At 40.2% G+C, this 20,077-nt stretch overlaps 1 pseudogene; it reads left to right on the plus strand.

Annotated features, from left to right (window-relative positions):
• The first annotated feature begins 574 nt into the window (after positions 1 to 574).
• LOC142969666 (mdm2-binding protein-like) lies at positions 575 to 11,442 on the plus strand (annotated as a pseudogene).
• Positions 11,443 to 20,077: the final 8,635 nt, after the last annotated feature.

The raw sequence follows: 20,077 nt of genomic DNA on the forward strand, positions 1-20,077 counted from the left end.
GAGACCAGGCCTCAATAGAGAAAATCTCTTTTCTACAATTAACTGTGAAAGTGACAGAAGGAAAGGAAGGGAGGGATCTGTGGAGGGGTGCACACTCAGAGAAGAAAATGAGAAAGGGAAGGACACAAGTGTGCATGTCAGGTAGAGAGACGTAAAGTTAAAAACTAATATTTGTACTCATTTTTTAAATTTCACTTTCAGAAATTCCAGAATAGATAACAATAAAGATAGTTATAATAAAAATATATTCAATGTTTTGGACCCTCAGACAGCAGCATTTTGTTGCTGTATTTAACCTTTTGATTTATTAAATATATTCTGCATTGTATTTAGTGAGGCTAATAACTTATATGATTAACTGACATGTACATTTAAGGATATATCTTATGTCCTACATTGGTAAGATTTTTTTCACACGCTCTCTTAATAAAAATGTACATTTCAGTTTTGTAGAACCTCATACTTGAATTGGGATTAGGCGTAATTAGGTTGCATTACACTGATCCCAGTGAAAGTGAATTATGTCTATCAGCATAATCTCTAAAAATGCGGAGGGAGTGACCACTGGGTTTCCATGGAGAGGTGTACACAAAAGGGTGTGGCGTGGGAATGTCCTCTGGGGTCAGGAGTGAGGGTTAAAGGGTCAGAGGCCAGAGCCAGCTGGACAGCAACAAGAGGAGATGAGGGTGAGAAAAGGAGGTGAGGGGGTAGTCCAGAGACTGACTGACTGACTGGACCCAATGGGACATTAACATTGAACTGATGGGAGGCTCACTGACCAAGGCCTATTGAGGAAGAAACTAAGCTATGACACACTCATGTGTAATGGTCCGTGGTAATTGACAAGTGACAAGACCCTCATTGTGGATGCAAAAGCAGTTATTAAAATGCAGCGGTGGATTACAAGCTATATGCGTACTAGTATTCAGTGGTTATATGGGGTTATTTGATTCAATGATAAAAACATACTCATATACTAATACCACTTTTGTAAGTGCAATACTTATAACTCGGTAACATTCAAAGTGGTGAATAATATTAGGCCTATAGGCATATTGGGATATAAATACGTATAACTTTATCAGTTTGGGGTTTAAGGACTCACTTCAGTGTGCACCAATTATCGCCATTTGTTTTCCAATAGTTTTCACTGATAGCAGTCAGAATTGCTTACAGTATTAAGCCCAGTTTATTTCCTGTGGTGTATTATTCTTTCCACCTCAAGGAACATATACTTTAACATGTACCAACTGACAGTTAAAGCCCATTCATATTTATCTGACACCAACTATTTAAAAAAGAAGGGACATTAGTACTGTGTTGTGAAAAGCGACAAAATGAACGTAAAAATACAAAGGCAACCACATGATGTTTCTCCAAAGATCAGTTCTATGTAACAAGCTGTCTGATAACAGTGAAAACAGCCTGTTCACAGTTGCATTTTTGTCAGTTTGAGATTTTGACAAATCAGGGAAAATGTTGTATAATTTCCAGTTCCCATGGTTAAAGATGCTCCCTGTAACTCAAGGGTGCAGACAGGAAGGTGAGTGTCTGTGAGCTCTGTCTTCCATGTGGCCGCTAGTGAAGGTCAGGTCAGAGAGGGCAGCAGGCAGTCTGGATCGGGGCCACACTCTGGTGGTCCAAAAAAGACAATCTTTGGGGCCCAACCCAGGGGGTCAACATGCAAATAGTAACCCCTGAGTGAAAGGCATAGAGCAGATCAATGTTCTCACATTACTCTTGCTGCCCATGACTGTGAATGTGCACGCCTACACACCACATGAGGTTTTCATATGTAATGAAATTCAGTCCCAACAATAGTGAAGGCAGCTGTAGTTCAACAAAGGCAGAAGTATGACGTCATACGTTAGCGTTAAAATAAACACGATGTCTTTATTGAAGTTCATCAAAGTCCACTGATGTTACTATTGTCAAAAACACTTTATCAGATGATGAATCATGACTGAAAAGAACAAACAAACATTTTTGAATTTACAGGATTATGAAAGCTGCAACAACAACATTATCACCTGGGTGACTCTGGCCCTCCACATTCATCCAGTGCATGTGTCGCAGATGAAATTCAGTTTTTCTGTCTCAGGCAAGCCTACCCACTGCTGCCTCCCAGTGGCCTCAATGGCACCTGTAACATCGCAGTCATATTTCCCTTCAGATCCTTGTCCCGGGGCCCAATTGTGGTAACAGCCAGAAGTCGACTCAGTCCAGAACCAAAAGTTAAACTTACAAGTGTACCGTAGACCTATTCCAAACATGAAGTGATGTGGCGTTCTTTGCCGTTTCAGCCACCTTCCCCTGAATGTCTTTGCTGCTAATGTGGACAAAGTCAATATGGTGCTCCCTGCAGTAACCCATAGCTTCAATCCATGTCATATTTTCTTGGGTTAGTATCAGGTTGTCTTTAAGGAAAAAAACTGAGAAATAGTTCTTCATTCATCATGGAAATGTATGCAAAATGAACACAAAGGCACATGCTAATTTGAAACATACCTGTTGGAAAACTTTGACTGTTTTCAGTTGGCTTTAGAGTGGAGGACGGTGTAGTGGTCTGGGCTGAAGTCCCCATCAGTGTTGATAGTGTAGAGGCACTGTCTGTGGTCACTTGTGCAGTAGTACTGGGAGGTTGCTGTGTAGGTGTCACAGTTGACATTTCTGTAGTTGCATTGTTGAGCTCAGTATTTGGGGTACTTGACACAAGATCTGTTGTATTTGGTGTCGTCAGGTTATTGGCAGTTGTTGCTTCTATAATATTAGTAGTGTGTGATTGATTGGTAGTAGCCAAAGTAAAAGGATATGTTACAATCACATCTTGAGATGAAGTGCTTTGAAGAGTCGTCCGATTTGCTGCCATCTGCTGTGTACTTGTTTGATATGTGTTTGTTGGAATTGATTTCCTTGCTGTAAGAGTAAGTAATGAATTAATAAACACGGATTATAGATGTAGCTCTGTTGTGTCTTGTGTCAGGTCACAAAACATAATATAATAACATAAAGATCGCTTTGCTTACCCCCACTGCAAACAAAAAAACGCTTGCCGCTGCATTTCAGGTCATTCCACCGCCCTTTATCTTTGAATATAGCAGCAACACAATCCTGCCCACGAATGTTGTTAGGCTGACTGGGTTTCCAGTAACGGAATGATGTTTTGCTCCCATCAGACCACTTCCAGGAATCTTTGAAGAGGCCAATCCACACATTTTGTGATGCAGACACATTATGTACTGCCTCATTCTCTTCTGCTGACCGTATGCTAATGAGATCCGATGACAAGCTCGAGAAATATCAAAACATTCTGCAAAGTCCTCTCCGAATGAATACACGGTTGAGGTTTAGCACATTTTTCATTCACTGTTTGTCTCTCATCGACCAGGAAGCGCTGTCGGGAGCATCTTCTACCCTCTTCCCTGTCTTCAAGGAGCCGGCCTGCTGAAGAGAGAGAAGAAGGTGACCCGGGTCCAGACACTGGTACTCCAAGAATATCTCAGTAAGTTCTACTTTTAACACGAATCCCAGAATATACTGTAATTCTGGGAATAAGAAGTAGGTGGTGTAGAAGTCGAACATTATGAAGACAGAAAATACAGCACACTGTTTAAGTCGAACAGATTTCATCATCACTTTTGTTGTGTTTTAGTGCTACCAATGCAAATTTTTTTTAAATGCTTGCATGCTTAATGGATGATAATATCCAAGAAAAGCCCTCAGAGCAGCACCTTGAGTTCTCTAAGATGTGTCAATCAAACGTTCATGCCCCCAAGCAGGATGGAGAAGCAACCTCTCACAGACCAGTAGAGGAGGCTCATGCATTTTTATGGGCACAGATTCTTCACATAACCTGTTGTGACTCGTCTAATAATTGTTGTGTCTTCTCTTCAGGAATATTGTTTGACACTTCATGACAGACCCGCATACATACACCTGGTTGATGGTGCGCACTGTTCAGCAGTCATTGTTACAGCCTGATGGGGATTGTCTGATTCATGACGCTAACCCTGTCCGTACCCTGACACACAACTCGTTGGAGACCAGAGACCTTAATGAAATTCATTGCAATGTATTCTGACTTGGCATTAAATTGGGAAAAGGCATGTCAAAAGTTAGAAGTATGGTACTGAAGTTCACTGGAAGTTTTTTTTTTTGATGATGTGAAACGTGTGTGTGCACCATCATGGGTCTGTTGTTTGTCTCATAGGCTGTAATCAGTCTGTCTCTGCATGTGATGAGTATTCAAGCTGATGCTGGTGCGTGCGAAGGACTTCGTCTTTCAATTTCACTGCTTATCTAACTCTTAACCGTTTATAATGTAGCATGAACCTTTTTTTAATGTGCCCCTTCACACCCGTGGCACTCTGCAGCTTTTGTTGACAAGAAATAGTTGCCTGGGTCCAGACCTTTGAATCCGCCCACTCCACCGATTACGACTATTCTGTTGGATATCAGGCAAAAAAATAAATACTCAAGACAATGAATAATTACTAATGAATTTTACAACTCAAGTAAAATTTACAAAATGATGCAATTTGACAGTTATATAGATAGACGTACATTTATTGGGGCTACATCAGAGAGGAGACTTATCTCCCATAATTAAAGCAAGAGAGTCTCCCTGTTTCATCACATAGATCTTTGGAGTTTGTTGTAGTCGAGGGAAAAAACTAGTCTGGTGTTGAGTAGTGAAATTCAAAAGTTTAGTGCAGCGAGAAACCAAAAAAAGTCAAAACCTACATTTTAAATGTTGCCAAGATTAAACCCAGTGTCTGTTTGTGTGTCTAGGACAAAAAGAAGAAGCGTCCGCTTCAACCTCAATACCCGTCAATGACCTGAAGGTCATTCTGAGTCTGGCCAGGGAGCAGTATCTGAAGATGACTGACTCCACTCTGCCCTCTGGTGCCACCTGTCTGACAGACGAGGAGGAGAGCACAGCCGCCAACAACTCGGGTATGGATCCATCCAGAGCTGCAGTAGATGCAATGAAACTCCTCCCGCTCACAGACCACCTCCTCCTACACCACCCTGGGGAATGCTCTGTTTATACCCCTGAAATAACACTTTCTTTTTTTAAGTTGTTATTGTGCAGGCAGAATGTGAAGACCTGGAACAACGTCCCTATTCTGTCTCGGTGGTGTTCTCTTATTATTCCAGGATGGTTATCCTCATTGCTAGCATGCTGTCAGAGCATTTAAACAAATGATCTTCTTTGGTTGTGTTACCTTTATGGAGTGGTAAGTTAACGAGCGGAACTAGATACAAACTCTTTTCTTGTGAGTCTTGTGCATCGACCTATGTGACTAGATTTGCCTCAGCTTGTGTATTTGTATTGGAACTCGTCTAATTCTCCCAAACAGTCCACATAACGGCCTTGTCTTTGTGCGTGTCCTCCCGATTTCATATTTTGTACCATTTACCTATATTTAGCTCTCCATTTGGTGAAGCCAGTAAGCTTCTACTAAGAGAAGTGATGATGGATGTAAACACGTAGAGACACACTTTCTAAGTTGCACATCAGGTATTTTGTTTTCTATAATCCTTGCCCACCCTCTGCTCTGGAGAATATTATTTGCTGCTTCTGCAGTCCATTAGGAATGTCTTTTTGCATTTGCATTTCTGCAGCGCCCTGAAGGTGTGAATGACTCTGTGTGGGCTGTCAAACCACTGGCGGAGAGCTTCAGTCTCTTCATATATCACACTTACAACCTACGGACATTTCTGTGCATGAAAAACCGTCATCTTGTCAGTGAACCTGCTCGAGCAATGCCAAGCAGTAATTGCAGTATACTGCAAAAGTAAGGATCGTTTCATTCAGACTTAAAGGCTTCTTTTGAAGTGTGAGATTTCGGGGCACGGTATACTCCTCTCAATGGGGAGACAACCTGTGACTGCAGTTTAATGGAAATCAACCTATTGAGGTTTTGAAGAAGAGGGAGACAATTTAACTACTCACATTATTAATCAGACAAATACAAATGTTTCACGTGAGACTCATATTCAGCAATGTTGGCTCTTGCTGAAGGGGAATTTACCAAATGAATCATTGGGAACGACCAGCTGAGCCTTGATGTTTCCTCGTTGTAGGTCTTCCGAACATTTCCCACCTGCTATCTGACTGGCCTGAGAGGAGTGTCCTCCACAACATAGAGAACTTGCAGAGGAGAAGACAGAAGAGAAGGTACATTTTTGTTTTAATTTGTTGTCTTTGCATCTTTATTGCTGGAGCACGTATGGCATGTGACAGAGATACACTCATCAACATCGATAAATGACAACGATCACCGCCCAATGCATCTTCGGAACAATCAGCCAGGCAGGGCCGGCCCGGAGGCCACAGAAAGCTGAGTCGACTGCCTCGAGAGGAGAAGGCCGAGATGGAACCGAAGCTAACCCAGCTAGGACCGAAGGCTAGTCTGTCCCCGGCTAATGTCCGGTCGCAGGGAAATAAGATGGATGAAATAAGACTTGTTCCCCTGGTGTTGAACTTTTAATGTCTGCCAAGAGGCCGGCCTTGTTATCTGCCCAGAGGATTGTTTTTGTTGCTGCGGTTTACATTCATCCTGATGCAAATTTAAAAAAATGCACAAGTGTTTCGTTATATTTTGTTGTGCAACCCTGCGTTGCATAATGATGACACTACATTATCCTTGAATCCTTAAATGATATTTAAATAGACACATGACAGGTATGTGCTCTTTATATGCTGTTTATGATCTACAGTGTATTTTGTGTGTGTGTCAGATTTGGTCTGTTAGGTCCGGGCTCCAGTGATAGTCTGCTGGGTCCTAAAGACAGTCAAAAGAGCTCCTCTGGATGCCAAAGAACTTCTAAAACACTTCACATCTGATGGCCTGCCCACTGGGGATCTACAACTCCTGGCTATCAATAGAGGGTAGGTTCAGTCATATTTTCTGGCTGAAGCTTATACACACATGGCACATATAGGCCTTCACACAGGAAGACATAAAGAGACAGTCGTGTAGACCGAGGCAGCCACAGACTGACAGGATTACAAGCAGACAACCGGCTGAGAGTGGCTCACACAAAGATGATCATGAAACAGGACGTATTAATAAAATAACAGATTTCCAAATGAACACACACATGCTGTATTCAGGTTGTTTTAGCATTGTTATGAATGACAGTTAATGAGGCTATAATGAGGATTTGATTACGATCATAAGCCTGCTACAAACAAATATTATTGAGTTGGGTTAAAAAAGGAGCAGAGCAGTCATCAGTTAGTCCTAATAATCATGTCAAAAACTGTTTTAATCAGCAAAATGTTTATTTGTGATTCAATGAAGAGAAAAACATTTTCTTTAATAAACTTTTTATGTTTTTGTCCCCCACCCCTACTCTCTCTTTCTCCCTCATTGTCTCTCTCTCCAGTAATAACGTGTTTCAGTTGTCACCAGACCTTTCTCCCAGGAGAATTAGCCAGATGCCCTTCAACAAAGCCTCAGTGTCCCACTACCATGGCATAGAGTAAGTTTCTAGAAGCTATGCAGCGACTGTTCAGCTACAGTAACTGGTATTTTATAGTACAATGCAGCTATGAAAAATGTATTATGATCAACAGACGCTCAGACAGTAGCAAGCCACATCAGTCTCCGTTCCTTCTTAATTTAAGATTCATAAAAATGTATTTGTTCATTTAGGTTCTGCCTGGACAATCAGCGGTCCTTGGACCGGGACCAGGCCTTTGTAAAACTCCAGTCCCGTCTGATTCGATACGAGACCCAAACTACCTGCTCCAAGGAGCCCTGTGCCCTCCCGTTCGCCCTCAGCCCCGCCCCCTCCCCTGCTGTGATGTCAGAACCAGTAAGTGTGCCTGACGGAGAGACTCTGCAGAACGCTGATGTAGCGCGACTCAAGCGCAGGTCGAGGAACACAGACATTATCGGAGGTTATCCTCGCAAGAGGTATGATGATGAGGATGAGGATGAGGATGTGTGTTGGTCCTGGTTAGCGCCAAGAAAGCGTATGAATGAATGGACACATCGATGGATGGATCTTGGGGTTGCACCAACAATGTTTACCATGTTTGTGTCTTAATGTTTTTGTGTGAATGATCCAGGCTGGTGAAGTCAGAGAGCAGTGACTCCCTCTGTTCTCAGAGCAGTGGCAGCAGTGGGACACACCCTGCCATTAGGTCTCTACGTCAACAGCCGAGCAGATCTCAGTCCACAGCCTCAGGTGTGTGCACGGTATTAACGATCGGACTATCTAATGAACAACACTCTCAATCTGTTGTAGTTTAGTATATAGGTGCTTCAAAACTGGCAAATATGCGTGAGAAAATCTGCACACCATTGATTATAGTGTTAAGTAAAATTCATCATCTTAATTGTTTCGTGACATCCTAGACATGCAACCAGAATGAGGATATCACATTATACAAAGAGCAGCAATTCCAAACTGTATCCATCATCTCTTCTCACAACAGGATACATACTTATAACATCAATACATCATATGTAGTAATTTACTCTTTTTTTGTATGGAATTCTTTATTGAATAACTTTAAAAGCCTAAAATATCTTTTAAATGTGATTATGACATCAAAAAGCTACCAATAAAGCTATTATTATTAGCATGTATTATTTGCAAATTTGTAGATTTGCAAAATGAAATGCATCTCCTCTGTATATCATATCGTTGTGGAACAACACACTTATCAGAAAGAGATCCTGTTTGTATAGAACAAACTTTATTAACATGTTTTAACCAATTCAAACTTTCTTCAACAATCCTCAAAATGTTTAGGTGAAAACTTTGGAAGACCTCCTAAAATAATAAAGAGATGTCTGGTGTCTGACTGTAGTGACTGTTTACAGGAGAGCCTAAACACATGTTTCAGTTTGACTAAATGATATAAACATATTTATATTGATATTATTATGATCAGGATTAAGTCTTGTTCTACTCAGACATATGCTGAGGATTTGAAATGCCTTGTTGTTCATTTTCCTGACATTACTACCCAGGTTTGGTGACTCTTCCCCCTGCTGACAAACTTAAACCTCAGGAGCTGAAGAGCCATTACGAAAAAGCAGAGGACAAACCTTCCAAAGAGTCACGCTCCCAGAAACACAACAGGGTGAGTGTCTGTGTGTGTGTGTGTGTTATTTTAAAAGTCAACATATTCATGCTATAGAAATAATCTAGATATAACTGTTAACTTTGACTCATCAAAGCGTGTCAACCTCACTTGTTTGTGTATTTCTAGCAGGAAGCATGGAGAGCACTCACTGTGGATTTTTGGTTCATACATGAACTACAAATACGTTTTCCCTTCATGTAAGGTGGTTGAAGTTTCTTGTTAGGAGGCACTTTGGTAGCGGACATTGACCACGACGGCATAACACTGCATTTCTCTCATACCAACTAGTTTGTGATTTACAGTAAACATGGTTCAAGTTTGCCTTGGATTGCATACCAGACCTGTGATATTCAACTATCTATAAAAGCTTGCGGGATTAATAAAGTAACTATCTATCTAAACTGCACACACACACAGCACACTTACTGTCTTTCTACTACAGATGAGAGTTGTGCAAAAGCTCCAGGAAAGATTAACATTTTGTGTTTTGCATACGATCACTGTGAATCCGTGGGCTGCGTTATAATGTCGCAGAAAAATCACTTTACAACTATACCATTATCATGTCACCTGCTGCCTGCCTCCATAGACGCACACACACACTTTTCTCTCCCATCTTTTATGTATTTTTAGGGTACAGTGTGCAATGACAGAAACATGTACGTGGCGACGTGACATAGTGCACACTGCACACACACATACAGCTCACAATCTGCATCGCAACCTTGGCTTGTTCTGATTTGTGATTACTATTCAAACAGGCTTATCATCCAAACCCAAGTATAGGAAAGGACAGTTGGCCCTACTCAGAAATAATGATCGCAGTGTATTCAGGACGGAGATTAAAAGCTGCCTTTCTCCTCATGAGACTGAATGGCACAGATGATTCCTCACAATCATCTATCGTGTTTCCTCTGAACAGTTGCTGTGACAAGATTAAAGGCAGATCTATTTATTCCAGGACTGTGTTTTTCCTGTGGCGAAGCTACCAGTACAATATTTGTATGTTTTGTACCTGCAAGCTCACTGAATGTAAATCCACTGTCGAAGCTATATATTTCATTTTTTTTGAGTGTTTGATTTATCCTAGATGTTTGTTTTTGTGTAGATAGTATTTTTCATTGCTATTTTTCTTTCTGTAAGTATTTGGCATCACTGCAGGCACCTCAGGTTTATAGGACAATGGATACCACACTGAAGAAAAACACACATTTCTTGATGGACAGTTTACTTCTTTTGTCTGCATATCATTTATTCCTGTGACGCATCACTGGCCTGTTTCAAGTGTTTGATTTTGATGATGGACAAATATGTAGTTTAATCTAATACAACTCACTGTATAGTTTGTATGTATTCATTTCCCTCTGAAATGTATTGCAGGATAAAGTAGCTGAAAATGCTCAAGAATATTTTATAGATATTTGAGTACATGTTACACTTTGCTTTTTTTCTCTACTCTGTTCTACCAATATCCTCTCCCCACTTCAAATGTGTTCAACTTTGGCCTAAAATATCTGATGTGTATGATGTAAAGCCCACTTGAGTTTACCGTACTGTCAGTCAGAGTGATCTCCTCATCTGTTGTTTGATCCCAGGATCTGAAGACATCTCGTGGTCTGCATGAGGAGATGAAGAAGGCAGCCAGCAGCAACGTTAAACAGGTAACACCACCAGACACCAATGGTTCTCAGCTTGGCTTTGTAGTCCTTCTAAACCTAAATGTTTTCTTGTTCTAGGTCATTGACTGGGTGTTGGAGAAGACTTCAAAGAATTAAAGACAGTCTTAAAGAATACGAGAGAAAAACTTCATTTTTATGTGATTTTTTTAAATTTTAATTACAGCTAAAAGAAGGATCCACCTTTTATTTTACATTTTTTTCCTAAGAGTGTTTACATTTTAAGCCTTCTTGATTAGTTTTGAATTGTTACATTAAGTTTTAATGAACGTAATCCTTCATTTATTTTGATCATGTCTTCCACTAAGATAATCATTTAGTGACATATATTCTTTTTAGATGTATTATTATTATTTATTTTTTTCAGTTTATGTTTGTGCACGTCTTTCTGATATACTCCCACTGCTCCAGAGCCTTGAAACAGAAAAACAGAAACCTACTGAGACAGAATGGACATAGTGCCCTCTGCTCTCTGAGAGGCAACAAGGGCTTAAACGTTGGCTTCAAGTTGCAGTTGTCTTTTCTTTGTAGCTATTTCCAAATAGGATTTTGAATCCTTTCCCGCTTTGTTCATTTTGTTTCTAAATACTATAATAATTTCATGGCTTTATGAATTTTATTGTTTGTAACACAATAAAGTGTTTATTTCCTAATTTGTGCACAGTGTAACTTCCTGATTACCACCTGAGGCAATGGGTACGTGTGCGCGTGTGTGTGTGTATGTGTGTGTTTTTGTTTAGAAAAATAATATAGTATGTGTGCAATCTCTCACAATATGTATTGTTATATTATCAGTGTAACGACTAACAGCCCAGTCTGAATGGTAGCTGTTATTCAGAGTCTGACAGCAAAGCCAGGAGCAGTGCAGAACACCATGAAGCGCCGATTATCACTGATGGTTATACCGACTGATGAGGAACGCTGCTAAGATTTCTGGATGGCCATAATGAGACACAACAGTCTCAGGCAGTCGTTCCACTGCTGGCACCATGCTGTCTTTTCTCCAAGAGGAGCTGGCTACAGGTTTCTGGCAACAACAGAAAAATCTCCTCCTTGCCAAGATAACATAAAATGATCTGCTTGAAGTTGAACTTCACAGCAGCGGATAGTTTTATTCTTAGTTGTCATTGTATTATTACCTGCATGAATAATGCCGATACAAAGACAGTTTTATGACTATCCTCGAGAAGCCAAATGCGGTGAGGATAGCTGGACTGTTCAATAAACAGGAATAACTTAGTCATGTTTAGGTTTGTTACTTGGGTGCACTTTGGTACTAATTATATGAAAATTAAGAATTGTCTGCTCTCTTTAAATAGAGGAAACTTTATTCTCCATATTTGTAATATTTGAATTTGAGAGACAGACAGAGAGAGATATTAATATTATTGTGTATTAATGTTATTGTGTATTGATATTATCGTGTATTGATGTTATTGTATGTTTAATTTTCTGATGCTCTGGCAATACCGTTTGTAAACGTTCATGCCAATAATGCAAAATTTGAATTCAATTCAATTTTTTATTTTTTCATAGCCGAAAATCACAAATTACAAATTTGCCTCAGAGGGCTTTACAATATGTACACATTTGACATCCTCTTGTCCCAGAACCCTCACATCGGAACAGGAAAAACTCCCCCAAAAAAAACCTTTAACGGGGAGAAAAGAGGAAGAGACCTTAGGGAGAGCAACAGAGGAGGGATCCCTCTCCCAGGATGGACAGAAGTGCAATAGATGTCATGTGTGGATAACTGAATTACAACACATTCATTGTAATTACAACACATTCAATGTATACAGAACCACGGCAGGAGGCAAGACCAGGTCCAGGTATAACCCGGATACACGGGAACCTGTGAGGCGAGAAAGTACAGACACTCTGGTGAAGAAGCAGGTCAACAATGTGCATTAATGGTATCGGTAATATGAAATAGTAATATGAATAATAATAAAAGTGATATTAGCAGTTGGAGTCAGCAGGGCCATGGTAGGAGGAAGGACCAGGGTCCAGATGAAACAATGCTCCATGGAAACCTGTGAGGAGAGAAAGCACAAGGACTCCGGGGAAGAAACAAAGTCAGTAATGTGCATTAATGGTATCGGTAATAGGTTCAATAATGTTAATAATAAAGATAGTAGTAGGTGTCAGCAGGGCCATGGCTGGTGGAAGGACCAGTGTCCAGATAAAACTGTGGTCATGGGAAACTGAGGGGAGAAAGCAAAAAGACTCCGGGGAAGAAGTAAAGTTAGTAATGAGCATTAATGGAACATCAATTCATACAGACAGAGATGAAGAAGAGGAGAGAGGAGTTCAGTGTATCATAGGAAGAACCCCTGTAGCTTTAGCCTATACCAGTTTGTCTGAGGGCCGGTCCAAGGCAAACCAGAGCCAGCCCTATGAATTTGAATTGAATTGACAGACATAAAGACAGACAGACAGACAGACAGAGAGAGAGCGACAGACAGACAGGAGGTCTAACAATGCCTCCAAGTCGTGTGTGTGTGTGTGTGTGTGTGTGTGTGTGTGTAGAGAGACAGACAGAGAAATACACCTGTGTGCGTGTAACTGGTTGCCGTCGTGAGGACGCCAAATGTGGAAGAAGAAGAGTGTCAAAATACGTATGGAAGAAATAGTTGAAGAATAAAGATTAGAAGAACAATAGTTCTATTGCCAACAACTATTGCTGGAATAAACAAGTGTGCTCATGTTAGGTTCAAGGAACCTCTAGACTGTGGGGAAACCGCATGTAATCCAGCCTCTTACACAAAGAGAACCGGTTTCAATTATAAACAAAGCATTTAATACCTCTCATGCTAAAACAATTGCATAGTGGAGTACATTATTTACAGTTACACCGAATATGACCTGCTCACCCCAAAAAACGTTACCACCCACCCAGTGGTACAGGAGCAAGAGGCCGGAATTTCTTTCTCTCCCGCCTTACATAGTTCAAAAAACATCCCATAATGTCCGTAGTTCCTATTGGCTAAATCCAGCTGGCTCCTCCTCCTCGCAGGACCCTCGCACGGGTATGACCTGTAATTGCCTGTCTAGAAATCTATCTGTCCCTTACTCCCAACATACTATTCTTTACAGTTTAAAACATTCAATGACTGTCTTTTATGGCTTAACACTTCTATGGTAAACATTATATATAAAGATAAGGATTTGCAACTTTTGGCAAAAACTTCACAAGTTTCACAAACAGATAAAGGTGCTACTAAGATACACTTCTAACTACAAATCACTTCTACAATTATGAATCTTCTAATTATGATTTCTTAAAACACTTCTAAACCCAAATTTCCTACACTCACTTTAAAACATATTGGCTGTGGATGAAAACAAAATACATAACACACATGCGACAACATATTGGTGGGCATCACACTCACAACATGTTATCTTTGTGCTAGCTCAAATGCACATGTAGTGCAGACGGACACCAATTCCATACAGCACTAAACAACGAAAATAAATATTATTTTCGGTACAGTACACGCACATTAAATGTTCTCGAACATGAAGGATAACAGAATCTATAACTGTAGGATTGTCTTAAAATGCTAAACATTATTAGCCTTGCAGTTGTCTCCTGAGCGCTTAGTCACTCGAAAAGAAGGATTTCACATCCTGCTTCGCTCTTCACGTCGTGCTAGCTTTCTCTGGAGTACAGTGGCTTCTAGTGGCTTTAGTGGCAACATCATTGATCCCACTAGGTCAGTCACTTATAAAACTATTGCTGGAATAAACAAGTATGCTCACCTTAAAACATATTGGCTGTGCATAAAAACAAAAATACATAACACACATGTGACAACATATTGGTGGGCATCACACTCACAACATGTTATCTTTGTGCTAGCTCAGATGCACATGTAGCGCAGACGGACACCAATTCCATACAGCACTAAACAACGAAAATAAACATTATTTTAACCTTGCAGTTGTCTCCTGAGCGCTTAGTCACTCGAAAAGAAGGATTTCACATCCTGCTTCGCTCTTCACGTCGTGCTAGCTTTCTCTGGAGTACAGTGCCTTCTAGTGGCTTTAGTGGCAACATCATTGTTCCCACTAGGTCAGTCACTTATAAAACTATTGCTGGAATAAACAAGTATGCTCACTTTAAAACATATTGGCTGTGCATAAAAACAAAAATACATAACACACATGTGACAACATATTGGTGGGCATCACACTCACAACATGTTATCTTTGTGCTTGCTCAAATGCACATGTAGTGCAGACGGACACCAATTCCATACAGCACTAAACAACGAAAATAAACATTATTTAAGACATTATTTTCGGTACAGTACACGCACATTAAATGTTCTCGAACATGAAGGATAACAGAATCTATAACTGTAGGATGGTCTTAAAATGCTAAACATTATTTTAAAACCTCTTAAGCTCGCAGCCGTTTTTGAGGTCTCTGAGCGAAAAAGCATAGCCCTACAAAACTGACCATAGCTCTGTAACTACAAGGTCGATTTTAATAATTGTTGTTGATATAATCAGATCACAACACCTGTGACATAGTTTACATAGGTGATATTGTGAATATGTTGCTGGTTAATATAGAAAATAAGACATAACACAGCTGAAATTGAAAATATTCAGCCTCGCCTGGGAAAAATGCACTTTCAGTGATAAAAGGTTATTGAAATAATGCAGCTAGCCCCCTGAAAGTTTCCCAAGTCATAGCATAACTGATCAGTAGTTATTAAAAAAAGGTTAAAGTGGAATAAAGTGGAATAAAGTTAAGAATAAGAGGTTTTAGTCAGGCGAGGACATCATTTTCGAACCAGCTGTTGCAGCTCTTACATTGTACTTTTATACACTATATAACTATATATTTCACTTTCTTTATCACTCATATGATTCAATACATCCAAATACAGATAATAGGAATCATATTCATATTCATAACATCATCAGAGCCAGTTTTGGCTGTCATCTGTAGGATTTTCTCATTTCATGTGTGTGTGTGTGGCTGCATGGCAGCCTATCCTCGGTCGATTTCCAAAAACAACCCCTCCTTAGACGCGTCACAGGCTTAGGAAGACTCATGCCAAGATTGGTGGTGATCGTCAAAAGATTTCATACAATAAAGTTGCCAGAAGTGACGCGTGTACCCCGGCGGAAATTTCCGGTCGCAGGCAGTCTGACCACTCGCCCAAGCCTGCTTGACCGCTCTTATTCTGGAAACAAGTCGGAAGTCAACAGTATGCAGTTGGCAGCAATGACTACAGCTTTGGAACGGAAATTCCGCGACGTTATTATCCATATTTTCATAAAACTTGGGCGCATACCCACGATTTTTGTCGGCGAAGTTCAGCATGAAGGTATGTTTGATCGCCCACAACGGTTTAGTGTTTGTACGGATCGTAAAACAGAAGTTAGTTACGTGTTCCGCCACGTGTGCTAATGCTATTACATGCTTTGTATGACTGGGTAGCCGTTAGCATGAGGGTACAAACATTGATTTACTGTACTCATAGCGCCGATTTCTGGCCCGGATTTGGTGCGTTTATGCCACGATATTGTTATACTTATATGAGTAGCCTATAACTGTGTTGGGAGAGTGTTAGAAGTGACTTATATGATGTTGTTGTCCATACGTTGCTCTTTCATCGAAAAAAAAATTAGCCACATACATGCTACTGGCTAATAATCATGCTATTTTCCGCATGTGAGTTTGAGGGGTTCTGAGCCCGAGTGCCCCCAAATTTGGGGGCGTCGAGCTTAAGAGGTTTGCAGTTGTCTCCTGAGCGCTTAGTCACTCGAAAAGAAGGATTTCACATCCTGCTTCGCTCTTCACGTCCCGCTAGCACATTGGTGGGCATCACACTCACAACATGTTGTCTTTGTGCTAATCACAATTGCATCACTTGCGGGTTGCACTATCTACACAAAGTTCTCACCATTCCCACTCCAGCGGCAGCGACACCAACAAACAATCCTGCTGTCAGTAGACAGCCACAGTGAAACCACCAACTCCTAGTCTCAGCAGCGTTGGTTTGTTCAACTACCTTTATCTGCTGTGCAATTTCATTACTTTCTTCCATAGCCACATGTAGCTTCTGTAGACGGTCAGCTGTCTTTAGCCTCTTTTTAAGTTCAATATTTTCATGTATAACCTCATCTAGCCGCTGTTCAAGGTCATTATTTCGGGCCAACACCACATCTGCGTAATTTCGAACCACAGTTAGCCGCTGGGCAAGGTGGCTATTTCTCTGTGTAGCCACAGTTAGCCGCTGTAATTTGTAATTACTTCTTCTCATAAGCTCCCAAATTTCATTCATTTTGCTTTCTTGCTTCCACTGTAGGCGACTGGTGTGTCTTGAACGTTCTCAATAACTGGACAAATAAAGTCTGGGGTAGGTAGAAATTAATAAATAAAAGAATAAATACATGATGAAATGAATACAGAACTTAAATAAATAAATCTATTTCTACATTTCTGTATTCCTTCATTTATTTATTTCTGTATTTCTGTGTCCGTATGTTAGTGAGGTAGGCGGTCCGAACCTCATTCTTAAGCATGATGGTCGAGTCGGGGAGCAAGACAGAAGCAACCGATTCCTAGCAAGTCATCCCTGTGGACGACGTCAAAAAACTAGCTAGCAGCACTCATGGCTTCGACCGGGCGGCCGCTGGCAGACCCGCTGCGGGATGTTTTCCATGCTAAATCCCTTGTGTAGACTAAATTACTATCGCCGGTGATGAGTGATTTATTTATTCATGCTGTGCGTCAGATCGCATTCCTGTAAAGTGTGCGATGATATCGTTAGCCAACATGTTTCTTCTGCAACGTCCTTATTCTCTGATTATAGTTTATCCTGTTCACTTGATTCTAGCCGAGGTTTCAAGACCGTTTGGTCCATACATTACGACACACAGTGCATTCATATTCGCTTTATTGGCAATCCCATCTCAACATGTCATTCATGGTTTTAAAAACGAATTTAAAAAACGTTTATTTTATGCGAAAATCTACAAATTCTCGATCACATAGTTGTCTAAATAATCTTTCTCTCTGAATAGTTGTCCTAAGAATTTAAGTATGTTAATCAGGACCAAATTCTGACATTCAAAGTGCAGTAAGGCTATTTTATGGTTTAAACTTTTCAAGCTTTGATAATATTCAGACATTAATCATATCTAAATGAATGTAAAAAAACACAGGCACACACTACATTTTGCAGTCTATGGTTTAATTTTTCAGAAACATGTGAATATACTGTATTCAAAACAAAAGGGTATACAGTATATTCCTTGTTTGCTTGTTTATTGACTTTAAAAAGTTAGTGACAGGACTTCTTATTGAATTTTATGACCTATTTTCCAGACTGTTTGCAGTGTCTGCATGTTCATATTGTCTTCATGGTAAAGTCTTATAGTATATTTCAGTTTTCTAATACACAAATCAAGTACGGAAGAGAAACACATCGTCTTGGATATTATTTAAAATGTTTCTCTTTTACTATTGTTAAATTACTAGAAAAATAATATTTTGTGATACTTTAAAGTAAATTACAAATTGTCTGTGTTGCTTTGTCTCATATCATATTGTCACAAACGTCAAATGTGTGTCATAATATGAAAACTAACAAACCTTTAAGGAATTCTAATGACAAAAAACATTTTGAGTAAAAACTGATCTGAACAACTTGGAGATTTGTTGTTTTTAGAAAATGAAGCCAGTGCATCGAGCAGTTCAGGACAAGGGTTTATTCAAATATACTTTGTCAGTACAAAATATGTCACATAATCACACAAACAGTTATTGCACTTATGGTTTTCATAATTATGAAGTCACTGAAAAATAAATCTGATTAAGGAAGTTCCTAATGATGACATGGAAACATCCACTAAATCCTGAATGCATTGCCCAATTGTCCATTTGATGTTACTTCCCTTTTGTAAACAGATCTGCTGACACTGATGAACCAGCAGATGTTGACATGCTGGCATTACTAGTTGATTTCTACGGTGTGTTCCTGGACGTAGACGATATAGTGGTGAGTGTTGTCTCCCTGGGTGAGGACTGTCAGGGCCTCCAGGCCGTGTGCGTCCTCCACAACCATCACCTGGTCACCAGTTAGATCCCCGTCTGCATTCACCACCATCAGCTGGTTTGTGCACTCGCCGACCTCCTGCCCGTCAGCCACCTGCAACTGCAGCCACAGCTTAACGTCAACACTTTGTTGTAACCACTCACAATCACCCGAGTGGTCACCCACTCAGTGACAATCACCCGATGTGGTGCTGTTTCCTGCACTTCCATCACTGTTGCCTGCAATTCCAAAGGTTTGACATTTTGAACACAAAGACCATTGCAACTTGCATTTAAACATGATTTGTGCCATCTGAAATAACTCTGATTGCAATATTGCCATTTCCCTTACCATGACAAACAAAACTTCTTTGGGTCCCACAGTCACTTTCAATCCACTCTCCTTGTTGATCCATTGCTGCACATGCGTCTTCATTCTTTATTTGTGGTTCTCCTACCTTCCATTTTAAAAAATCCAGTTTTTGATCAGGCCAGGACCAATGCCACATCCACACTCCGCTAGTCTCCAGTCCTATCCAGGCTCTGGCAATGGTACTTGGAACTATACTGATTAAATTATCCATATCAGTTGAGTTGTGAACTGTTGCTAAATCAGTGTACATCTCTCTGCAATAGGTCTTTGCTTCAGTGTAGGTCTTGCTCATGGTAATTAGGTGAAAATCTGAAGATCCCAGAGTAACGGAGCAAAATCCTGTGAAATTACAGGTAGCATGTTACCGCAGGTTGAATACCAACAATAATAACAACAACAGTCTTGTCTTCACAAATAGCCAACCACATTCATACATTTGCATCATAAATTATGATATGAGGAAAGCATGCATGTAAGGTTCAATCCTGAGATAAAAAGCAGATGCAGTATTCGAGTCCCTTTTCTCACGATCCATCTGTTTTCAGTCATGATCATGGCAAACAGCAAAACAGAAAGCAAGCTTTAACCAACTAGTAAGTTGCTATAGCAGCTGTGAGCAGCACAGTGGTTTTAGTAAGAATGCCACTTGGCTTGTTAAGAGACACCTCTTCAGTAGTTACAGAAAAAGCAGTTCCTCAAGATTCTTTCTCTCTTGCACATACTGTAAGGCACGCGGCTCATTAATATGACATTATATGAAAACAGCTACAACAGTGGACTACTTTTGATCTGCATACATGAATGATCTATTGTCTGTCATTATTTGGCAACAGGTTGCGTCAAAAATATAA

Source organism: Anarhichas minor, unplaced genomic scaffold (genome assembly GCF_050575085.1).
Source record: "Anarhichas minor isolate MPS153535 unplaced genomic scaffold, ASM5057508v1 ptg000041l, whole genome shotgun sequence".
Lineage (NCBI taxonomy): Eukaryota > Metazoa > Chordata > Actinopteri > Perciformes > Anarhichadidae > Anarhichas > Anarhichas minor.